We start from the raw sequence: 24,704 nt of genomic DNA, 5'->3' as shown, positions 1-24,704 counted from the left end.
TATGGTGCTCTACCCTCTGTTGTTGGCGCTCTATGGTCTGTTTTTATATTGTACTGTCCAAATAGTGATACTATTATTTTGTAAGTTTCCACACTAGTTTTAATAATAACTGTGATAGTCTAGTGGGTTTACTGTCCTTCGTCGACAGGTTCTTCATAATATGCATATATATTCTTTTTGTCACGTATGTTCTCGTCACGAAATGGCTGCAATATTCCCGATGTGACGTTAAATATTAACTCACTCACGATAGCACAAGACGATAAAGCAATATCGCGAGATGAGAAGGTATGGTGGCTGATATGGGCCATCACTTTCTCGCCTTAAATTTTGGAGGCGAGAAAGCGATATCGCCAGACAAGAAAGCGATAACACGAGACGAGAAAGCGATATCATCGTGCAAGAAAGCGGTAGAGCAAGGAAGCGAGAAAGCAATAGAGCGAGAAAGCGATATTACCCACAATTCAGTCCTTTCTGGGCATGAATGACTACACACAGGAGTTTAATCGCCATTCGTAGTTTCTCGATAGTATAAAATGGTTTTCAGTAATGTTCTTGGCATTGTTTGGCTTGACGTTTAGGGAAATTTAAGATAGATGTAGACTTTCCTTTGGCATACTATTTGAATGTGAAATACCGGAAACATTCATTTTGTGAAGTCACTGAAAGAATTACACATTTTATGCCATCACTGAACTGGAAATGTCTTAACCAACCTAATGGCATCAACCAATTATTATTAGTGGGGAGTGGGGTAATGACAAATAATGCATTGTGACAGCACTAGCGCAACCTAAAACGGTGTATTCAACCACATCCAAACATTCATCCTAAATAAAATCACTGCAACAACCCCAGTGAGATTCGATTTTCGTCGCGCTTGGCCATAATAAAAAGGCTGGAACCATTTATGTTTTTCATGGTTATCAAAAATTACAGCTGTACTTTCTTTGATTTCTTCAAGATGATAAAATTTATTAACTGACGATCCTTCCTTTATGAACCCAAGAAACGAAGAGGCGCGATTGACAGTAAAGCACCTTGAATTGGTACCTAAATGTAGAAACAGAACCATTCCACAGTCAGCGGTCCAACCAAAAGGATGCAGTAACAACAATAATCCAACATACTGGAACCATTAACAATGATGCATGATGAAGCCAAGTGCCCATGTAAATAACAACTCTTTGCTCTGTATCACGTTTATCTGATATCATACACATCGTCACTTAGAGTACGTTATGAATATATTATTGAGACAGTTTAAATGGCATTTATATGTCGAAAGTTGATGTGTAAAACATTCCGTTTGCCATATCTGACAGATTTGAAATCGCACCCTCAGAGTCAGGCATCTAACAACCAGCACACGAAATCAGCCGCCTAGCCCGCTCAGCCACTACGACTTCTACAAAAATGGAAGTCGGACAACTGGTAGTCTAGACTGCCGACTTTGTGTACCCCTCGGCTAATATGCTTCTTGTAAGAGGCGACTAACGGGATCGGATAGTCAGGCTCTCTGACTTGGTTGACAAACGTCATCGGTTCCCAATTACACAGATCAATGCTCATGTTGTTGATCGCTGGATTGCCTGGTCCAGACTGGATTACCTACAGACCGCCGTATAGCTGGGATATTGCTGGGTACGGCGTAAAACTAAACTCACTCATTCACTCATGACCGAACAAACAAATCGTTTTGAGAGTACGTATTTATTCCATTTACTTTAAGTGGTACAATATCTAACAGAATTTGACAAATGACATTGTAGTCACATTAGTAATCATCTCAGAACAATTTCAGAATTTTCCAGTAAATACGAAACAATGTCTTCTCCCATACAGTCCATTGTATCATCTATGAATGTGTTTGGTACACATGAATGTTCCTCACACAATCTGTAACTGGAGCATCCAAGCAGACCTCAGCTCCTCACAACATTTTCTATCCCATTGCCGGTGTGGTCATTGTCAACCCACCGTCGACCCTGAGACTCTCTCCAGTTATAAACGTTGCATTATTCGAAACTAAGAAGGCGACAATGCGACCCATTTCTTCTGGGTCTCCCGCTCGACCAAGTGGTGTCACCTTTCTGATCGCTTCAGCCATCTGAAAGAAAGGAGGTGAATGAATTGGTGAAATATTGCGGTATTTAGTCAAGCTAACAACTTGCATGGACAGGTACGTACAATGTGAATGCACACACACGCACACGCACACGCACACGCACACGCACACGCACACGCACAAATCAGTATCACCCCTTTTCCATAAACTATGAACGGTCCCTTATAAGCTGCTCCTCGTCCCTGCTGGGAGGTCTGTGGAGTGCGGTTCGTTACCAGAGAGTGTTGTGCTGTCTCAACGGTGTGGGCATTTGCTCATGCTATCAATGACATGCCTCCAAGCAGGATGTGGTGGGTTAAATGTATTTACCTGGGGGGTTACGTCTTTGGTCATGTTACTGGGCACAAAGCCTGGGCTGAAACAAAGAAAACAGCAAAGCGAATACAGTCATCAATATGAACGCAACACTGACAGTGAATGCAACACGGTAACAGAATACAGTCACGGCGTATAATATACCAACAGAACAGTCGAAGGTAGAGGAAATAACAGCAAGAAACGAAGTAGAACAATTTCATTACAGACCATTGTGACATTCAAAAAATTCAGATGACGTCTACTTCCTGCACGATATATGCACTAAATGGTATAAGAAATGCAAGTTTCGAAATACCATGTTTCTGCCATGATCAGAGTGTGCTTTAGGCGTTGGTACTATACGCTTAGGGATCGGACATGGCCTAGTGGTTAAAGCGTTCGCTCGTTGGGCAGAAGACCCGGGTTCTATTCCCCGCATGGGTACAATGTGCGAAGTTCCTCTGTGGTATCCCCGGTCGTGATATTGCTGGAACATTGCTAACAGGAGCGTAAAACTAAACTCACTCGCTCACAATCATATATTTAGGGCCGTGGGGGGAGGAGAAGGTGACGAATCTAGTAAGAGTATATGTTCATGTGTATGTCCTCAATTTAAATCGTTTACAAAAAAAACCAGTTTCGTTTCTTTTGTTGTTAAGTATATGCACGACGATGACATTGTACAGTTATATGACATGTGAAGTACTCGCCTACTTAGTACATAATATTGATCAGTGACTGACTCTCGAAAAGGTCAGTATGACTCTGAACCATCTACATCATTAATAAACATCTTTTGACTTTATTTACATTCCGAACTGAGCTGAGTAAGACATCTCCACAAGTGCCCCCCTCCCCCTCCCTGAAGGAATGACTACAAATGAAAACACATAATGGATATTGCTCAGGTTACTGAATCTAATTTTAAACTGAACTCGAATGAATCGAAGTGAATCTTCCTCATCTCCTCATAGCCATAATCAACAACAATTATTGTTTCTTTTTTTCTGGATATACTTACTTGATAGAATTGACACGTACTCCATGCGGAGACAGTTCTGTAAAAAGAAAATGTGTTTATCGTTGATTTGTTGCTTAAGATGCTTTACAGTCCGATTACTGTCTGATGGGTAAGGAGAGATTTGGACAAACCCTAACAAAGGCTTTTTTTATGAATTAAGTTCGCATCGCTTTTAAATGTTAGATTCTTACATTGTCAAGTTTTTAAGACAAGTAGAATAAACGTATTTGCTTCCATGAACTTGATATACCTTGCGTGGGTAATATGGTTTACAGATACTTACCATGAGCAAGGTATCGTGTAAATGTATCTATGGCCGCCTTCGACATGATGTACACACCTCCATTCGGCATCTGAACGGAAAAGAAGGTTGAAAATCTGTTCAAAAGCCTTTGCATAATATAAGAAAATATCAGAAGCAGTCTGTTCACTTCATTATATACAGAAGTAAAAAGTGTTGATGTGTATTTAAGGTTCTCTGAACATGAAAAGGAAAGAAACTTTTATTGCAACCACTGGCGCTTAGTCTTGCCTTACACGACACTCATTTTGGTTATACAAAATCCACTCGGCTTAGAGCGTGGTACGTTTGACGTATTCGAAACTCAGTTGACTTCGTGGTTGTTAAAGTTGTTTAGTTTTAAAGGTTATGAGTAATTCTTGTTTACATCACACTCACAATCATGCTCGTCCCGCAAGACGACGTATTGACCACGTTTCCTGAAACAAAACGACTTGATCAGGAAAAAAGACGTAAAAATTCATGCTCATTTTTGACATTTTATCGTCAGTCGAAACACGAGGCAAAGTGTAGCGCAAATGTGACTGCGCAACATAGAAAATTGCCAGTCTTGCTATATGCGGGCGAAACCAGCAAATGTTGGCAACGTGGTTCCCTCTTCTGGTTCCTAATATATTTTTAATATCAGAATAGAATATCACCACCATCAAAAGTAGACACCCAGTTCTTCACAGGATTGTGCTCTCAGTTTTCCAACCTCATAATTAGTAATTACTCACGTAGATATATTTAATTCATCATATTCAACTTCACTCGTGGCATTCAAATCGTTCCTCGCCTCCATTACCGCTGCCGGCTTTCGGTTCAACGGAGGGAAGGAAGTGGAAAAAGGAATATCATATTGCCTAATACCACCATTAAATTTTCTTACTCATCATGGTTATTGTTAGAATTTTCGTAACATAAAAACAAATATATTTAGATTTAACACCCCTGTTCCTTCTCTCCGTTGAACCGGAAGCTGGCAGGGGTAATGGGCAATCGTGACCAACTCGTTTTATTCCGGGGCTCGTGCCCCTCTGGAAGGACTTCATACTGGAACTATAGCTCTACTCCTGTTTAATTCCAGTGGTACTTAAGGTACGTAGTGCACGTACATTTTATGGCTGTTTTGATTTTGCTTTTACATTCTAAAGAATAAAAACATCATTGATACACCTAAAAGAAAGAGAAAACCTTGCTGGCGTTTCCCTGAAAAATATATGAATGACCAAAGACATTCCCAGAGGTGTGAAATATATTCCCAGTGTTCAAGATTAAATGATGATTAGTTACATGCAGATGCAATATAACTGTTTAGAAACCCGAAAAGACATATTTATAAACTGTTGAAAGCGCTCGTGCAATCATCACAACCAGCCCGTAAGATCGTCAGAAACACACTCAGTTGACAAGTAAGAGCCGTCATGTCAACAAACGCACGTTCGTGCATTTGAATCTCCCGCCGGCAATCACATGTTTCTTATGTATAAAAGAAAACTCACATTAGATAGCACAGTTTTGTTAGCTACTCTCTCAATTCTTTCAACAGGACGATATTTTTCATAATGCCATAAGCGATTGTAGAAATCGGGATTATTGTTTACCAAAGCAACGCCACCATTACGCGAGTTCTGATTGGTTTATCGTATTTTCGCACATAACAAGCATCGACACCACATGAGGACGAGTAAAGGGCGGCTGGTGACGAACAGAATCATGAATGAATGATAATGGGGGCGATGAACGACGTGTTATACCACGAGTGGCACTTAAAATGTTGAATTAAACATATTTTACGTGAGCAATTATGAAGTACGAGCTTGGAAGACAAAGGGGGCAACGCTGTGAGGAATGAGTGTCTATCTTTGATGGTGACTACACCTTATTTTGACGTCTAAAATATGTTTCCAGCCGAAGCGAGCGAAGTACGTTGACAACATGTGCCCCCTCCTTCCATGTAGGAAGACTGGTCATTTTCTCTATGTTGCACAACCCTATTTGGCTACAGTTTGCCTGTGGCGAAAGGAGATAATTACTACAATTAGTTATATATGGCGTTTGTTAAGGATTGAATCTATTTTACTTACAGCCTCACGACTTACAATGATTTCTCTGAAACGAGAAGCTGAACAATTTGAGGTAACAACACGTTTTCCAGGGCATACAATAAATTCTCTAGTGATAATGTGTCTTTGCGTGTAAATCTCATGACAGTTTGTTTCATTTTATTTCAGAATAGATTGTTTTCAAAAATGAAATCCAAGCATAAAACCATACATGAATTCCCAGTCATTCAGACAGTACCTTTAGTTTCAATCAAATGCGGTGCAACTAACTGTGTCAGAAACAAAGGTGCCTCCACGTTGACGGCCATCATTCTGTCATACTGTTCTTTAGTCGTTGATCTTAGCGGACTCAGATCTGAGACCCCAGCATTGTTCACCTGAACACAGACATATGATGTGCTAGTAACTTCGGGTACGGAAGACTGTATGCATCACGGTGGTGATTGATAATATGAGCAACGATCCACACCTCCGCGGTATTATGACACGTTACCCATTATTTAACCGTTGGCCCTCAAATCTCTTAAAACGCATTTTTGGTAGTGCCTGGAGGCCGAAATGTTTGCTCGTCAAACCGCTGTTGGATTGGATTAACCACGGGTTCATTGTGTAAAACCCAATTTTTTGCATCCCTGATATCGCCAGGGTTTAAGGTTCGGTAAGTCTCTACTATACCCTGGATGCATCTACGGCTCACCCCGATGGATTAAAATTTTACAGTCTCCCTTGGCGGGCTTTTTATCCCATCAGGTGTACACGCCGGGAAGTTGAGCGTACCAATAACAACTCACACTTTCGCTTTATTGAATTATTCACGCGATTAAACGTGGCAACACAAATCAAGCAGAGGTTCTCTGAAAGAGGTAGAAGGTGTTTTTGCATGTACTTTTTTAAAGTTTCGGACCTGAAGATTTGTCTATATGATTTCCCCCAAATCTGAATCGCAATGCGTACAAACCTTCGTAGCTGCGACCGCTATCTTTCTCGACACTGACAAACTCGGTTGCAACGACGGCTTAGCTGATTGGCTACTGTGAGAATGCGGAGGCAAATGGAGGTAATAAAAGTATCGGGCTGAGCCGTAGATGCATCAGGGTAAAGTGAAAATTCATCGGAACATATACCCTGGAGATATCAAGGATGAATCCTTTGATATTATCACACAGTTAAGTCAATAGGGATAAAACTCGAGTACTCCAAAGTACGCCTGTAGAGGTGACACTAGAGTCTCATTGGCAAACAACTTCTAAATAAACTCAGATATGCTTAATGTTCACTTTCCAATATGTCGTGGTGGTACAGAATTTACGTATTCATATGTCCTTCATCCGTCTGCAGTACCAGAATACTACTCACCAGTATGTCTATTTTCCCAAACTTCTTCTTGGTCGCCTCCACAAGAGTATTTCTGAAAGCATCATTCGTGACGTCTCCCACGTTTATGAGAACATCCTAAAGCAGAAAGGTACTCAAATTGATAAATTATACCTCCATTCTACATAATCGTCTTCGATTTGGCAGTGAGGTTAGATATCGACTGTTTTGTACACTTGTTTTGTGACATGTCTGGAATCTGTACCATTATTTATTTGCGGACATGTATCACTTAATGGACACGACTTTGAAACGTGGACCTCTCTGGTTGTAGTGAACGATGACTTCCTCTGTCGCTTTCTACTCACCTGACAGCCTGCCTTCTTGCAGTCCTTCACAACGTCCTCCAAGTTCTTCTGGTTCCTACCAGTCAAGGACAACTTGGCTGCTTCTTTGGCAAAGGCGACTGCAATCCCTGCCCCAATTCCTGAACTGGAACCTTAAATGAAGATCGTGTTGACTAAAATCAAACACGCAAACTCTTCCACGTATATTTATTGTGAAGTGTGTGTGTGAGAGAGAGTGTGTGTATGTGAGTGTGCGTGCGAGCGTGTGCGTGTGTGTGTGTGCGTGTGTGAGTGGGTGAGAAAGGGAGGGCGTGCGTGTGTTTGGACATGTGCAATCCATTGGTCCATATGTAAGGGCATGAGAAACCTTTGGGCTGTCCTTCGACTAACATTGCTCTTTGACTGTCAAAATCATCCCGTAAGGATCTGATCACATTGAGGAAAAGTCGCAAGTCTGGTATTTTTAAACTTTTTTTCCCAAAGCACTGAATATTTTTTTCTCGGTAAGAAATTGGTGCTATATTTATTTACAAGAACCCACAACAGCACCCTAACCTGTCTCACAGTCCCTGAACCACAATATTGTCTCTTCTACAATTTCTTCCCTGCAATGCTAAAGCCCTGAAAGAAGCAAGTTTCTATACAATATGGATTTACCCAGCTTCTCCTGAAATACTCGGGCACCTTTTCAGTTTAAATGGAATTATTTGTTACTATCTTAATCATATTGACTAAGCCGTAGCCTAAACAACATATGTGTGACACACAGCGTCTGGGTAGTTTTACTGGATAATTAGACTGTCTACGATCTTTAAACGTAAACATTGTCTCAAGATATAGCATGCCTCCGAATTCGTTCATACAGTTTGCGAACCTATGTAATGACATTAGACCTGGTTTTAATATTATGGTCACCATTATGGATCGGGATTCCTTCCCTATTCAGCTGAAATCGGATTACTTAACTAGACACGAGCTATAATAACACCATTGACTCCTGAAGTGTTGCAACAATATTCACGCAGGAAATAGCACGAGTGACGACCACTATATTATCAATAGAACCATAAACAGGCAACCAAAACAGCCGCTTTACAAATAGCATTTGCAACAGTGATGTGTAATTAATAATTGCTTGAAATGAAAGAATGATATTATTCAATATGTGATGGATAATTGCTTGGAATGAAAGCATGACATTATGAAAGGAACAGTTGGAGGAATAAGGGAGACAACCTCAACGTCAGCGCTGTATCAAAGTCAATGTCAGCAGCATCACAAACAACATTTACAACATATATGATGGATAGTTGTTTGGAATGAAAGCATGATATCATGGGAGGAATACGGAAGATATCCTGAACACCATCTCAGTACCACAGACAATGTCAGCAGATGCTTCGCGGTGCCCCAGCCCCCTAAACAGTTTCAACAACACCACAGACAAAAACACCTCAAAAACATTAACAACGGGCATCACACAACATCGACACTACACCCGCAAAATAAATAACCCAAACAACCTCAGACGTGTGTAGGTGAGGGTAGTTATACGCAGCACTCAACAATATTCAAGCTACATGGCGGTTGGCTGCAAATAACCGAGTATCGATCAGACAATTATTAAAAGACAGTGATCAACAGCATGAGTATCGATCTACGCAACTGGAATACGATGGTATGTGTCCACAAACAACTTCAGTATCTCAGCAAACAACAGAAGCAGTTCCACAAACATTAGCTTCTGAACAAACGTCAGAATTTAAACAGAACCCAACACCACAAACAACATTAGGAACAACACCACAAACAACATTAGGAACAACACCACAGACTGAACCATAACACCGTTCCTTCAGGATCGGAAGGTTTAGTTTCCACCTGCCTAGAAGCTAGCCCTTGAGTCGGATTGTACGCTGGTGACTTAAGGCCAAAGTCAGTGATTGGATTGTCTCCTTGTGCATTTACAGCCTGGGTCTGCTCACAGAACATATCTTCATTACTTTGGTAACATACGCCTTGACATATCGTTTCATAGTGGCCCGGAGAAGGGGTAGAATATGCCTTCAACAACCCATGCCATAAAAAGGTGACTATGCTGTCGGTAGAGGCGACTAACGGATCGGGTGGTCAGGCTAGCTGACTTGGTTGGCACATGTCATGGGTTCCCAGTTGCGCAGATCGATGTTCATGCTGTTGATCACTGGATTGACTGGTCCAGACACAATTATTTACATACCGCCGCCATATAGCTGGAATATTGCTGAGTGCGGCGTAAAACTAAACTCACTCATGCACTCTCTATCGTTCCATAATTGAGTAAGCCATTCTTGATGATCCAAAAAATTAACAAGATTTTGATATCTGAAATTCGCATTGGAAAATGGTTGAATATACAAACTACAAAATGGAGTAGACTCAGCCTTTAAGAAAATAGAGGTTTGCCTTAAATCTGAACAGTTTAATTCCAATCGGAAATGGAATATTATTCCTACCCATCTTTTCTAGGCACATATTCAAAACAGTCGGTATGCAGAGGAGACGTGTTGACTATCACCTTGTATCTCGCTCATGAAATGCAAGCTAGTCTATTGTATCATACGCAGCCGTATGAGTGAGCGAGTTTAGTTTTATGCCACTTTAAGCAATATTCCAGTAATATCACGGCGGTGGATACCAGAAACGGACCTCACATATTGCACCGATGGGGGGAATCGAACCCGGCTCTTCGGCGTGGTGAGCGAACGCTTTAACCACTGGGTTACCCCACCACCCGCCTAAATTATGATCGATCTCTAAACGTGACGTACCTGAAGTACATTCTGATCATGGCACATATATTGCATTCTTTTTCAGATTGTCTTTGAATTTCAGAATACTGCATTCTGTCACTAATTCATTCGTCTCCATTCGTTCAGATTGCTGAAGCGATAATAAGGGTGACGTCACTCGGTCGAGCTGGAGACACCGAAGAAATGGGGCGCAATGTCGCCTTCTTGGTCTCACACACCGCCCCGGTCGGATGGGGAATGGGCGTATGACAAATGGGATAAAACCTTGCTGACATGCCAATAGTCGCAGATTCAAACCCATGAAATGTATAAATGCATTACACAGTAAAATATCTCACCTGTAATGATAGCAACTTTTCCTCTCAGGGCCATTTCAGCAGGAAGTGACTGCTCAAGCAATCTTTTTTTCTTTGTTTTTGTGTTTTAATACCTACACGGCGACGAGTAAGGTATTTTTGATTATCAACAGAATGTTATATATAGCAATTTCAACGCATGCGCATACGTGCCTGCTCTGGTTAAAGACGCCGTCCCATATCGTGACTCAGCAATTTACGTTGATGCATTTCGACAAGACTTGACCTCATCGCCATGACTTGCCTCAATGTGATTTTCCGGGACTACTTGCATCCATCATCAACTGCTTTAAGGTTATGTACACATGTATTAACTGATTATTTATTGAAGACTGTGTTTCCATTTAGAGCTTAACTTTTCCCCGAGAAAGGATGCATTCTAAATACTGAATTTAAGGACACGGAGTCAACAAGTCGTGGCTCTGTACATTCGATAACAATGAACGACATGTTTGTTTACATTTTGTTTGCGAGTGCTCGTGCTCGAGCTCGAGCTCGTGCACACGGTAGTAACGTACCGTCCCAGATCATGACTCATCAATGTACGTCCATTCATTGTGACGAGGTTTTACCCTATCACCATAGTCTGCTGCACTGTTATCCTTTACAACTACTCATTCACATCGACTGCTCTAAGGTAATGTACAAATTTCAGAAGGCTGTATTTCCATATACACCTGAGTGTTTTCACAGATAAAGGATGTATTCTAAATATTGCATACAAAGACATTGCATCAACCAGTCGTGGCGTTGTACATTCGATAACAATATGTGATCTGTGTGTTTACATTTTTTTCACCCATGGTACATACATGAGCTTTCTGAAATCCATGATTATAAGAGATTAAAGTTCTGACAATAATACCAGGCTATTAGCTTATGGATTCGCTATCAATATTCACATAAAGAAACGACATGTCATTCGTATACAACTGTTTAGCAGTTTAATTTTCTCAGTATGTATATAACGTTATAACTGATGATAGTTTCTTAACTGGTCGCGTGACTGTTTCAGGTTTTTCACATTTGCGTATAGTCTCGTTGGTCAGCCAAGATAGCGCACCTGGCAACTAATTGTATAATGACCACCATTCTTTAGAAAGGTAATTTAGCTAGCCAACGACGAGTGATCAATCAATAAATTGGCGGTAAATATATTTTAAAGAAAGACGTTGCTTTGCACGAGCACCTTACAACAGAATGCTGGTGTATTCAGTGTACGTTAATAAATCAACATACATAAACACTACCTCTTAACCTGTCCGCTGTGCAAGATCTAAGGAAAAAATCAATCATCGTGTTGTCGGCTAATCCTTGGATCGATGTGTTTTTAGCTTTTTTGTTTGTTTGTCTGTTGTTGGTTTTCTTTTGTGTCTTTGTTTGTTTTCTTTTTGTTTGTTTGTTTGTTTTGGGGGTTTCTTTGTGTTTGGGGGAGGGGTATTCTTTTTCTTGCTTTTGTTTGTTTGTTGCTGGTTTTGTTGTTGTTGGGTTTTTGTTCAGTTGCTGATTCAGTTAAAGCGTTGGTTCGTCACTCCCAAGATCCGGGTTCGATTCCCCGCATGGGTAGAATGTGTGAAGCCCATTTCTGAAGTCCCCCGCCGTGATATTTGCTAGAAGATTGCTAAAAGCGGCGTAAAACTATATCAACTCACTCATAATGTTGAGTAGTTACTCCAGAAACGAGAAATGCCAAATGGGAAGCTTTGTCGGATAATCTGAATGGTGTTACTACTAACTGTAACTGCTACAGATTCATTAAATGAACATCAAATAATGACGAATACTAGTAAAGTGGTGTAGGTTTATATCACCAAACACTGGTTATAGCAAGGGAATAGTAAACGCTGCTTTGCATGCAGTTTCAATCGCCTAAAACACGTGCGGACATTACTTTGAGGAAACTAGCAGAACTTCATTGTTGCAAAGTAATGCATATGTGTATAAGCATTTGCTGTGTGCTAAAGTTAAGAACAGTACATGCCTACGTGTAATTGCCTAAGTGTGTGCTGCAGTTAAGAACAATACATGCCTACGTGTAACTGCCTATGTGACATTTTCAGATTTCTAAGACCCGTGAAGGTCTGGGGTAGAATAGGCCTTCACCAACCCATGCTTGCGGCGTAAAACTAAACTCGCTCACTCACTAAGTTTTTTAGTGGCAAAGTGGGGTTGTTGGTTTACGGTTTGAAACAATTCAAATGTGTGTGTGGATTTTTTTTAAATGCTATAGGTACCAGACATCACGTGTTAACGTGACATGATAAAAGTGAGTGAGTGAGTTTAGTTTCACGCCGCACTCAGCAATATTCCAGCTATATGGCGGTGGTCTGTAAATAAACGCGTCTTGACCAGGCAACCCAGTGATCAACAGCATAAGCATCGATCTGCACAACTGAGAAGCGATGGCATGCGTCAACCATGTCAGCGAGTCTGACCACCAGATCCCGTTAGTCACCTCTTACGACAGCATAGTCGCTTTTTACGGCAAGCATGGGTTGCTGAAGGCCTATTCTACCACGGACCTTCACTGGACGATGATGAATAAAAGAAACTTGTAGAATATAAAGGTAAAAAAACGAAGAAATGCTGTCGAAAAGGATCTGTTATCATGCCGTCCATGATTTAAAATACCCGAAAATATACATGCTCATAAAATATATACCCGATACACTGCTGGGATAATTTATTACAATCTGACAAGAACTAGACATGATATTTTCAAATAACAGCATTTGATGGGCATCCACCCTTCTTAATGCCCCTCTGAAACTGTTGCCCAGCCTCCGTGTCATTCACGGTCGAGGGCGCAGGGACTGGCTACACAGCAACTTGGTTTCGTAATTGGATTGTTGGCGTGAAACATTAATCTCTCTAGATCAGTGTCCCTTTAACTTTTCCGGAGAGTTAGTGCCATACAACATAAGTATGTGAGCGCGCTATTTCTCTTTCAGATAAGTAGGATAGCTGTGAAACGATTGTTGTGACTACATAACGGTAATGTCATGATAATCTCCGATCGCGGAAAAGAAACTTGTAGAATATAAAGTCATGGGACTGATCACTTGTTGGAAGTATGCACACCGTAACTAAGGTATCACCCATCACGTATCAACCTGATATCAGCGGTCTGACGTGCAGCAACGGTCACCACGGGATCCGTCCGTGAAAAGAATCACAACGTTCGACATATTTGTTGAATGACTTGCTGAATTCTACAATGGCAGTTGAAACTCAAGTCGTAGATGGAATGACAAAGAACATAATGATTGCATTATGGGTAGCTTGTGGTAAGTGGGAAACATATGTCTCAATATAAATATTTGTATTTGGTAACAGCATCACATGCTCTGCTTTTGTAAATCCATTTTCTCCATTTAAACAATTACCTTAGTTTCTGCCAGGTTGACTTTCTTGCATTATTTTCGCTAAACTCCATAAAACATCATTGGTTAAACTGCAGTGCAAGTCTCATGGAAGACAGGGATACATTTATATACTACCCTCGCATGTATCATAATCTTCATGGCTAATGTATCAATAAAGCATAAAAAGGGATAAGGGCGTACTATGCATCCTTGCCTTACACCTAAATTGTATTCACATTTACTGTTGAAATTACTGCTTTATCTCATCAGAGCTTTTTCGTCTGCCTAGATACTCACCGCGAATACTGCAACATTGCAGCTGCGCCATTATGCAATATTTACTTACTTACGTCTGCCAGGATACATGACTATATTTTTTACATTTTTAACTTATACCACGAATCGCAAGTAAACACCACAATATACCTTCTTGTACAGAATTGAAGGCTGTATTATAGTCCACATAACGTGTATACAATGTGTTATATGTCAACGCATGCGCAAATTAGCTTACGTTGGTAGTAATCCGCCGTCCCAGATCATGACTCAGCAATTTACGTCCACGCATTTCAACAAGACTTGCTTCAATCCATCAGCATGACTTGCCTCACTGTGATTTTCTAGAACGAAAAGCATCCATCACCAAGAGGTTGTGTACAGATGAATTGCTTATTTATTGATGTTTGTCCTATTTACGGTTTAAACTGTTCACCGAGAAAGGGCGTAAATAATGTATGTAAGGACATTGCATCATCCAGTCGTGGGTTTGTACATTCGATAAAAATGAACGATCTGTTTGTTTACATTTTGTTTTCTGCCACCCATGGTACACGCGCACCGGGCGTTATGTTATCCGTGGATAATCTACACCCAGAATTTTATCTTTAAGGACATTGGGTGGACCTGGCCTGTCTCTGAACATATACTTTAGTAATTTACGGAAGTGTTTTCTGTGTTGCTCGAGGTCTGACCTGAACCACCCTTTTCTCCATATTCTGTGTAACGTCGGAATAAGTGACGGCGTTCTGTCGATAACTTCGCCTGGACCAGCCATCCTAGCGGATGATGTTATGAGCACAGGCGGGTACGACTGCATACCCTGAACCAAGTAATTCAGTCTGACCACACGTTCCGTTTTATCAGTCACTACATAAAACATTGCACCTCTTTTAGCCTGAAATCCCCCTGGGTGCCCTTATGTGGAATAACCTGTGTATTGAGTGACATTATCCTGTGCATTGAGTGGCATTATCCTGTGTATTTAGTGGCATTATTCTGTGTATTGAGAGACACTATTATGTGTATGGAAGGTATTGTCGTTTGTGCCCACTTTCTCCTCAAGCTTACTCGTGGAAGATCTTTTTTGGATTTCCCATCAGTTAGATATTAACACATACAAAAGTTAAAGGTGTTTGACAGCCATCAACATTTATCAACTGATCGGGAGTTCAAATCCAGGCCGCTGCGCATGCGCATAGCCAGGTGAATGTAACAATGATGAACACGACTTTGCATCCAATGTCCCTCTTCTATCCTGAACGAACTTCCGTTTCAGTTGTCTGCAATCAGTCATGACAGAGTTGTGTCCCTTCTACTGTGTGGGACTATATTCACTAATCGCCTTGTTTGAAGTCAAAGAGAAAGGAATATAACTGGAACCACCATACCTCTGTATAGACTGGGTGAGAAGGTGACGAGAATTCCACGTATACTTCAAAGGCTATGGCTCTTGAGTTGGGTGTTTGATAAGGGCATACAATTCTATTGCTCTAATCAGAAAGTCTCTTCTGGTGCAGTAATTAGGATGCACGTGCAATTTCATGTGTGTGCGTCCGTGCGTGCGTCCGTGCCAGTGAACTGAGTGTTTAGAAATACATATATATACTCACTCAGGAAAATCAATTCCCAATGGTATCTCTGATCGAGATTTTAAGCAGTGGTAAAGAGCACTGTACTGCTAATAGTAGGTCAGTACTGTATATAAAGTGTTGATTAGCAGCTAGAAAGATGAATGATATTCGAGATTCATGTGCTCATAAAAACCAAAATATTGGAATCTAATGGTGAGATAAGATGGACTTGGCTGCTTTACGTGCGTATGTAGACCTGGCCCAATAGAAGAAGAAGAAAATTTGTTCATTTCCGTGTTACATATTTTCCAGATATACAAATACATTTCATCGACAAGCCACCCGGCCTTTTCAAGCTTACGAGAAGGATAAGGCTGAATAAAAAAAATAATCGTTTCTCGGGCACATTAATTTTTTTAAAAAGTATAGAACTATTAATTTTTTTAATTTTGAGAGAAAAAAAGTGACGAGGGAGGAACACATTGTTTTTCTCTGAGAAATACAGCTTGGGAGGTCTAGCACGTGTTAATGAGTTGCAGATTCGGTCACACTCGTTCTTACAGACACACATCATTATAGTGGAAAATTGGCTCGACGCGGCAAAGTCAACATATCTTTTTCAAATGGCAGTAAAAAATTGTTACGCGCACAAAAACTAGTGACGCTCCGATGCCCGACAAACATTTTACGTTTTTTATTTAGCCTAATAGAAGAGGGTAGGACAAAACCCCAGCCGGACATAATGATACAGGACAAAATCAAATCCTGTTTGACAAATTGCCTGCATACTACGGACAAAATCTCAACAGTGTCAAAAAATGGTATACACTTTATTTTAAAATAGATACTTTTATTTTTCCTAACGTATGATCATCATGAACCATCTGCACATAAGCACTAATAACAACCATGAAAGAGTCTGCACAGAAAGTTGACGCCAAGGTTTTCACACCTGATCACAGATTGGCTCGATCCTGGCACTCAAAGCTTGCTGCATTACAAGCATGGCGCCATAGACCGCTCGCCAACGACAAACTTTGCTGTCTTTGCTGTGGACAAACTTTGCTGTCTAGTATCCTCATGCTTGTTTTACAAGCTGAACAGAATTAAGTGTGAAAATGTGTGACCGAGGTATATATGTGTCGTGGTTAGGGCTGTAACGATGCGTCGAACTATAGATGCATTGCAGTTGTTCAGTCTCCGATGTGAATTAATCGATTGTAGTGGTGAAAAACTATCGATGCATCGATTGTATGTGCGACTATCGACAGTTCAGCTCGTAACAATGCTCATTAAACTCATTCATGACAACACGATACTCATAACATGCTACTGGTTTTAGCTCACTAGCCTTATAAATTAAAACTGAGGTTTTGCTCTGTATTACCTATGGGATTTTGTCCAAAGAAATTTTGTGCTATGGGAATTTGTCTGGAACTAGCTCCCGCAGAAAGCATTATACAGTTTCACATGAAAGTCACTCTCAGACGGGATTTAGACCAGCTTTCTCCCTGTTAGTTCCAGCGTCCGGCAGCAGTCAAGCAGCCAACGCCATTTGTTAACGTTCAGGGGAATGAATAAATGCAAAACTTGTACCGGAAGATTGAAAATATATAGTCATGGTTTTGTTTTCCGGATAAGGTCAAAGGTCAAACTATGGTAGATGCGGCTTAAGAGGTCGGGTAGTGAGCTCTAGAGACGTGGTTGATCATGGGGCGCGCCATGGCAACCTACTATGGCAACCCAGCTATGCTCACAAAATGTATGTCTCAATTGTTTTATTGTGGACCCGATTGTTTTCACATATCCATCAGCCAAAACACTTCTTTCGATGAAGTCCACATGACCCTGAATGTTTTAGTCATGTGTTAGGACTGAGTGAGTTAAGTTTTACGCCGCGTTTAGCAATATCCCAGCAATATCACGGTGAGGACAAATGAGATGGACTTTACACATTGCACCCACGTGGGCAATTGAACTCGGGACTTCGGCGTGTAGAGCGAACGATTTAACCAATAGGTTATTCAATCACCGACTCTGAAGAGAAATAGTGAAAACAACCAAAATCTCATGACAGTCATCAAAGGTTTTGGTTTCATAGCAACTGACAATTTTTTTTGGTATTAATACATGATGCATCCAGCGAACTTTCGGCTTACAAAGTAGTGTTCAGCAGCCCATGCTTGCATAGTAAGAGGCGACTCGCAGGATCAAGTGGTCAGATTCACTGACGTTGACGTATTGGTTGACGTATTCCGATTCGCGCAGATCAATGCACAGTTCCTCGTGTCACTGCGAGGATTACAGATTTGTTTAAGAAAATATATGTATGTATGTATGTATGTATGTATGTATGTATGTATGTATGTATGTATGTATGTATATATATATATATATATATATATATATATATATATATATATATATATATATATATATATATATATATATATATATATATATATATATATATATATATATATATATATATATGTATGTATGTATGTATGTATGTATAATTTTGAGATGCCCCCCCGACTTGACTCGCTTCACAGTACACTACATCTAGATCGGGGGTCATCTCAAACCTTTTATATTTTTTTAAATAATCCGTAATCCTCGCAATGTCACGAAGGCCTGTGGATCGATGCTCATGATGTTGATCATGAACTTGGATAGTTTACACTCGAGTGTGGTGTAAAACAACAAACCAACTCTAAACCTGCACGCTGTGCACCTAACAGCGTCATTACGATGACAAAACAAACAAACTGCCTTGTCCTGCAATCAGCGTGGTGTCACTCGTCGACTAAAGGTGTTTATTTCAGCTGGCCTAGAAAATCAGCCGCTGTTTCTCAGCGTTGCCTTGTTCTACAAAGCTATAGTGGAGGAAAGACTGTCACTCCCATACTTGAATATACTCATGGCAGTTGTAGCGCTACGGTCTCTTATGGGAATGAGGACCCAGGTCGGACATGCATATTGACTTGATGTTTAATGCCTCGTTTAGCAGAGTTCAGTTCACACGGCAGATGACCGAGACTTGCCCAGAAAATACAGTGAGTGACACCGTTGTCATGGCAGTTAGAATACGATAATACATACATACGATAATACATACATACATACATACATGCATACATACATACATACATACATACATACATACATACATACATACATACATACATACATACATACATACATACATACATACATACATACATACATACATACATACATACATACATACATACATACATACATACATACATGTGCCTCACCACCCGATCCCGATAGTTGAAACTTACAGGCATGAGTTGTTGAAGATCTATTCTAACCGGGATCTTCATGGCTATCTCTGATTGAAACGGAACAAGCTCTTGCAGTGTGTGAAGCGTTCTTAGATTTCCTTCACAACATATAACAGTCTGCTCCAAACAGCGTTTACATCTTTTTGGAATACCATACGCGATTTGGGTGACGACGGGGCAGTCTAGTGATTATATTGTCGGCTCGTCCCGCCGAAAATCTGGGTTCGATTTCCTACATGGGTTAAAAGGATGAGTTCCATTTCTAATGCCCTCCGTCGTGACATTACTGGAATAGTGCTATAAGTGGCGCAAAACCCATCCTCGATACATCCAGGGCATACGTTCCGATGAATCTTCACTATATCCTGGATACATCTACGGCCCTTGGCTGGCTTTTTAATATATTACCTGCGGGCATGACAAGCCACTGGAGCGGGTCGACTAAAAAAAAAATGATATATAGTATGCCCAAGTTGGTGATACAGGACCCTGTTAGTGAAAAAATCTCCGACGGGAATCGAACTCGTGTCTTCGGGGTGACGAGCCCTCACCTCACCGCCCCTTACCTTATACAATCACACAAATAAATCACGAATAGAACAGTGTCAAATTTTGGTGCTGGATTTCCGGTTACTAGGGGCCATTTCCATCCGGACACCTACGAAGAAGCTACCAACTGAACAGTGCGAGAGTGGTCAGTATAATATCCCTGCCATGCATATCAACAACTACCAACAGGAAAACCATATCAGAGAATAACGTTCATTCCCTTCCGGCGTTGAGAGGTTCTCAATGACTGTCTTCCGTTGAACACTAAATCGCTCAATTCCTCTCCTTTGGAAAATACTCGGCAATTCCCGTAATACACAACGTTCCATGACCAGTCATGAGTAAGTGAAACAGGCGACATTCGTCGATGCATTCAGTTTACTTTTTGATTACACGATGCCATTTAGAAAGTGGTCAAATGCAACATATGTCATACTTGGGATTTCACTTTCTTAGTAAAGTACACATTCTAGTACTTTTTTCGGTTTAGTCCCATCCGGGATTCGAACCCGCACCCTCAGAGTCAGGCACCTAATCGCCAGCACACAAAGTCAGCCGCCTAGCCCGCTGAAGTCGCGGTGGCTGAGCGGGCTAGGCGGCTGACTTTGTATATGATAAACATGTGAACGTTGCCGCTGTAAATGATAGTATATGATAAACATGTGAACGTTGCCGGTGTATATGATAGTATATGATAAACATGTGAACGTTGCCGCTGTAAATGATAGTATATGATAAACATGTGAACGTTGCCGCTGTAAATGATAGTATATGATAAACATGTGAACGTTGCCGGTGTATATGATAGTATATGATAAACACGTGAACGTTGCTCCTGTAAATGATAGTATATGATAAACATGTGAACGTTGCCGCTGTAAATGATAGTATATGATAAACATGTGAACGTTGCTCCTGTAAATGATAGTATATGATAAACATGTGAACGTTGCCGCTGTAAATGATAGTATATGATAAACACGTGAACGTTGCTCCTGTAAATGATAGTATATGATAAACATGTGAACGTTGCCGGTGTATATGATAGTATATGATAAACATGTGAACGTTGCCGCTGTAAATGATAGTATATGATAAACATGTGAACGTTGCCGGTGTATATGATAGTATATGATAAACATGTGAACGTTGCCGCTGTAAATGATAGTATTTGATAAACATGTGAACGTTGCTCCTGTAAATGATAGTATATGATAAACATGTGAACGTTGCCGCTGTAAATGATAGTATATGATAAACATGTGAACGTTGCCGCTGTAAATGATAGTATATGATAAACATGTGAACATTGCCGCTGTAAATGATAGTATATGATAAACATGTGAACGTTGCCGCTGTAAATGATAGTATTTGATAAACATGTGAACGTTGCCGCTGTAAATGATAGTATATGATAAACATGTGAACATTGCCGCTGTAAATGATAGTATATGATAAACATGTGAACGTTGCCGCTGTAAATGATAGTATATGATAAACATGTGAACGTTGCCGCTGTAAATGATAGTATATGATAAACATGTGAACGTTGCCGCTGTAAATGATAGTATTTGATAAACATGTGAACGTTGCTCCTGTAAATGATAGTATATGATAAACATGTGAACGTTGCCGCTGTAAATGATAGTATATGATAAACATGTGAACGTTGCCGCTGTAAATGATAGTATATGATAAACATGTGAACATTGCCGCTGTAAATGATAGTATATGATAAACATGTGAACGTTGCCGCTGTAAATGATAGTATATGATAAACACGTGAACGTTGCTCCTGTAAATGATAGTATATGATAAACATGTGAACGTTGCCGCTGTAAATGATAGTATATGATAAACATGTGAACGTTGCCGCTGTAAATGATAGTATATGATAAACATGTGAACGTTGCTCCTGTAAATGATAGTATATGATAAACACGTGAACGTTGCTCCTGTAAATGATAGTATATGATAAACATGTGAACGTTGCTCCTGTAAATGATAGTATATGATAAACACGTGAACGTTGCTCCTGTAAATGATAGTATATGATAAACATGTGAACGTTGCTCCTGTAAATGATAGTATATGATAAACATGTGAACGTTGCCGCTGTAAATGATAGTATATGATAAACATGTGAACGTTGCCGCTGTAAATGATAGTATATGATAAACATGTGAACGTTGCCGCTGTAAATGATAGTATATGATAAACATGTGAACGTTGCTCCTGTAAATGATAGTATATGATAAACATGTGAACGTTGCCCCTGTAAATGATAGTATATGATAAACATGTGAACGTTGCCGGTGTATATGATAGTATGTGATAAACATGTGAACGTTGCCGCTGTAAATGATAGTATATGATAAACATGTGAACGTTGCCGCTGTAAATGATAGTATATGATAAACATGTGAACGTTGCCCCTGTAAATGATAGTATATGATAAACATGTGAACGTTGCCGCTGTAAATGATAGTATATGATAAACATGTGAACGTTGCCGCTGTAAATGATAGTATATGATAAACATGTGAACGTTGTCGCTGTATATGATAGTATATGATAAACATGTGAACGTTGCTCCTGTAAATGATAGTATATGATAAACATGTGAACGTTGCCGCTGTAAATGATAGTATATGATAAACATGTGAACGTTGCCGCTGTAAATGATAGTATATGATAAACACGTGAACGTTGCCGCTGTAAATGATAGTATATGATAAACATGTGAACGTTGCTCCTGTAAATGATAGTATATGATAAACATGTGAACGTTGCCGCTGTAAATGATAGTATATGATAAACATGTGAACGTTGCTCCTGTAAATGATAGTATATGATAAACATGTGAACGTTGCCGCTGTAAATGATAGTATATGATAAACATGTGAACGTTGCTCCTGTAAATGATAGTATATGATAAACATGTGAACGTTGCCCCTGTAAATGATAGTATATGATAAACATGTGAACGTTGCTCCTGTAAATGATAGTATATGATAAACATGTGAACGTTGCCGCTGTAAATGATAGTATATGATAAACATGTGAACGTTGCCGCTGTAAATGATAGTATATGATAAACATGTGAACGTTGCCCCTGTAAATGATAGTATATGATAAACATGTGAACGTTGCCGCTGTAAATGATAGTATATGATAAACATGTGAACGTTGCCGCTGTAAATGATAGTATATGATAAACATGTGAACGTTGCCCCTGTAAATGATAGTATATGATAAACATGTGAACGTTGCTCCTGTAAATGATAGTATATGATAAACATGTGAACGTTGCCGCTGTAAATGATAGTATATGATAAACATGTGAACGTTGCTCCTGTAAATGATAGTATATGATAAACACGTGAACGTTGCTCCTGTAAATGATAGTATATGATAAACATGTGAACGTTGCTCCTGTAAATGATAGTATATGATAAACATGTGAACGTTGCCGCTGTAAATGATAGTATATGATAAACATGTGAACGTTGCCGCTGTAAATGATAGTATATGATAAACATGTGAACGTTGTCCCTGTAAATGATAGTATATGATAAACATGTGAACGTTGCCGCTGTAAATGATAGTATATGATAAACATGTGAACGTTGCTCCTGTAAATGATAGTATATGATAAACATGTGAACGTTGCCCCTGTAAATGATAGTATATGATAAACATGTGAACGTTGCCGCTGTAAATGATAGTATATGATAAACATGTGAACGTTGTCGCTGTAAATGATAGTATATGATAAACATGTGAACGTTGCTCCTGTAAATGATAGTATATGATAAACATGTGAACGTTGCCGCTGTAAATGATAGTATATGATAAACATGTGAACGTTGCTCCTGTAAATGATAGTATATGATAAACATGTGAACGTTGCCGCTGTAAATGATAGTATATGATAAACATGTGAACGTTGCTCCTGTAAATGATAGTATATGATAAACATGTGAACGTTGCCGCTGTAAATGATAGTATATGATAAACATGTGAACGTTGCCCCTGTAAATGATAGTATATGATAAACATGTGAACGTTGCCGCTGTAAATGATAGTATATGATAAACATGTGAACGTTGCCGCTGTAAATGATAAACATCTGAACGTTGCCGCTGTAAATGATAGTATATGATAAACATGTGAACGTTGCCGCTGTAAATGATAGTATATGATAAACATGTGAACGTTGCCGCTGTAAATGATAGTATATGATAAACATGTGAACGTTGCCGCTGTAAATGATAGTATATGATAAACATGTGAACGTTGCCGTTGTAAATGATAGTATATGATAAACATGTGAACGTTGCCGCTGTAAATGATAGTATATGATAAACACGTGAACGTTGCCGCTGTAAATGATAGTATATGATAAACATGTGAACGTTGCCGCTGTAAATGATAGTATATGATAAACATGTGAACGTTGCCCCTGTAAATGATAGTATATGATAAACATGTGAACGTTGCCGCTGTAAATGATAGTATATGATAAACATGTGAACGTTGCCCCTGTAAATGATAGTATATGATAAACATGTGAACGTTGTCGCTGTAAATGATAGTATATGATAAACGTGAACGTTGCCGCTGTAAATGATAGTATATGATAAACATGTGAACGTTGCCCCTGTAAATGATAGTATATGATAAACATGTGAACGTTGCCCCTGTAAATGATAGTATATGATAAACATGTGAACGTTGCCGCTGTAAATGATAGTATATGATAAACATGTGAACGTTGCCGCTGTAAATGATAGTATATGATAAACATGTGAACGTTGCCGCTGTAAATGATAGTATATGATAAACATGTGAACGTTGCCGCTGTAAATGATAGTATATGATAAACATGTGAACGTTGCCGCTGTAAATGATAGTATATGATAAACATGTGAACGTTGCCGCTGTAAATGATAGTATATGATAAACATGTGAACGTTGCCGCTGTAAATGATAGTATATGATAAACATGTGAACGTTGCC

The 24,704-nt window shown here is 39.7% G+C and overlaps 1 pseudogene; it reads right to left on the bottom strand.

The window, feature by feature from the left end:
* Positions 1-1,945: 1,945 nt before the first annotated feature.
* On the bottom strand, positions 1,946-10,649 carry LOC137282061 (uncharacterized oxidoreductase MexAM1_META1p0182-like; annotated as a pseudogene).
* Positions 10,650-24,704: the final 14,055 nt, after the last annotated feature.

Source organism: Haliotis asinina, chromosome 4 (assembly GCF_037392515.1).
Source record: "Haliotis asinina isolate JCU_RB_2024 chromosome 4, JCU_Hal_asi_v2, whole genome shotgun sequence".
NCBI lineage: Eukaryota > Metazoa > Mollusca > Gastropoda > Lepetellida > Haliotidae > Haliotis > Haliotis asinina.
Note: the sequence above shows the minus strand (reverse complement) of the source record. Positions and strands in the feature narration are given on the sequence as shown.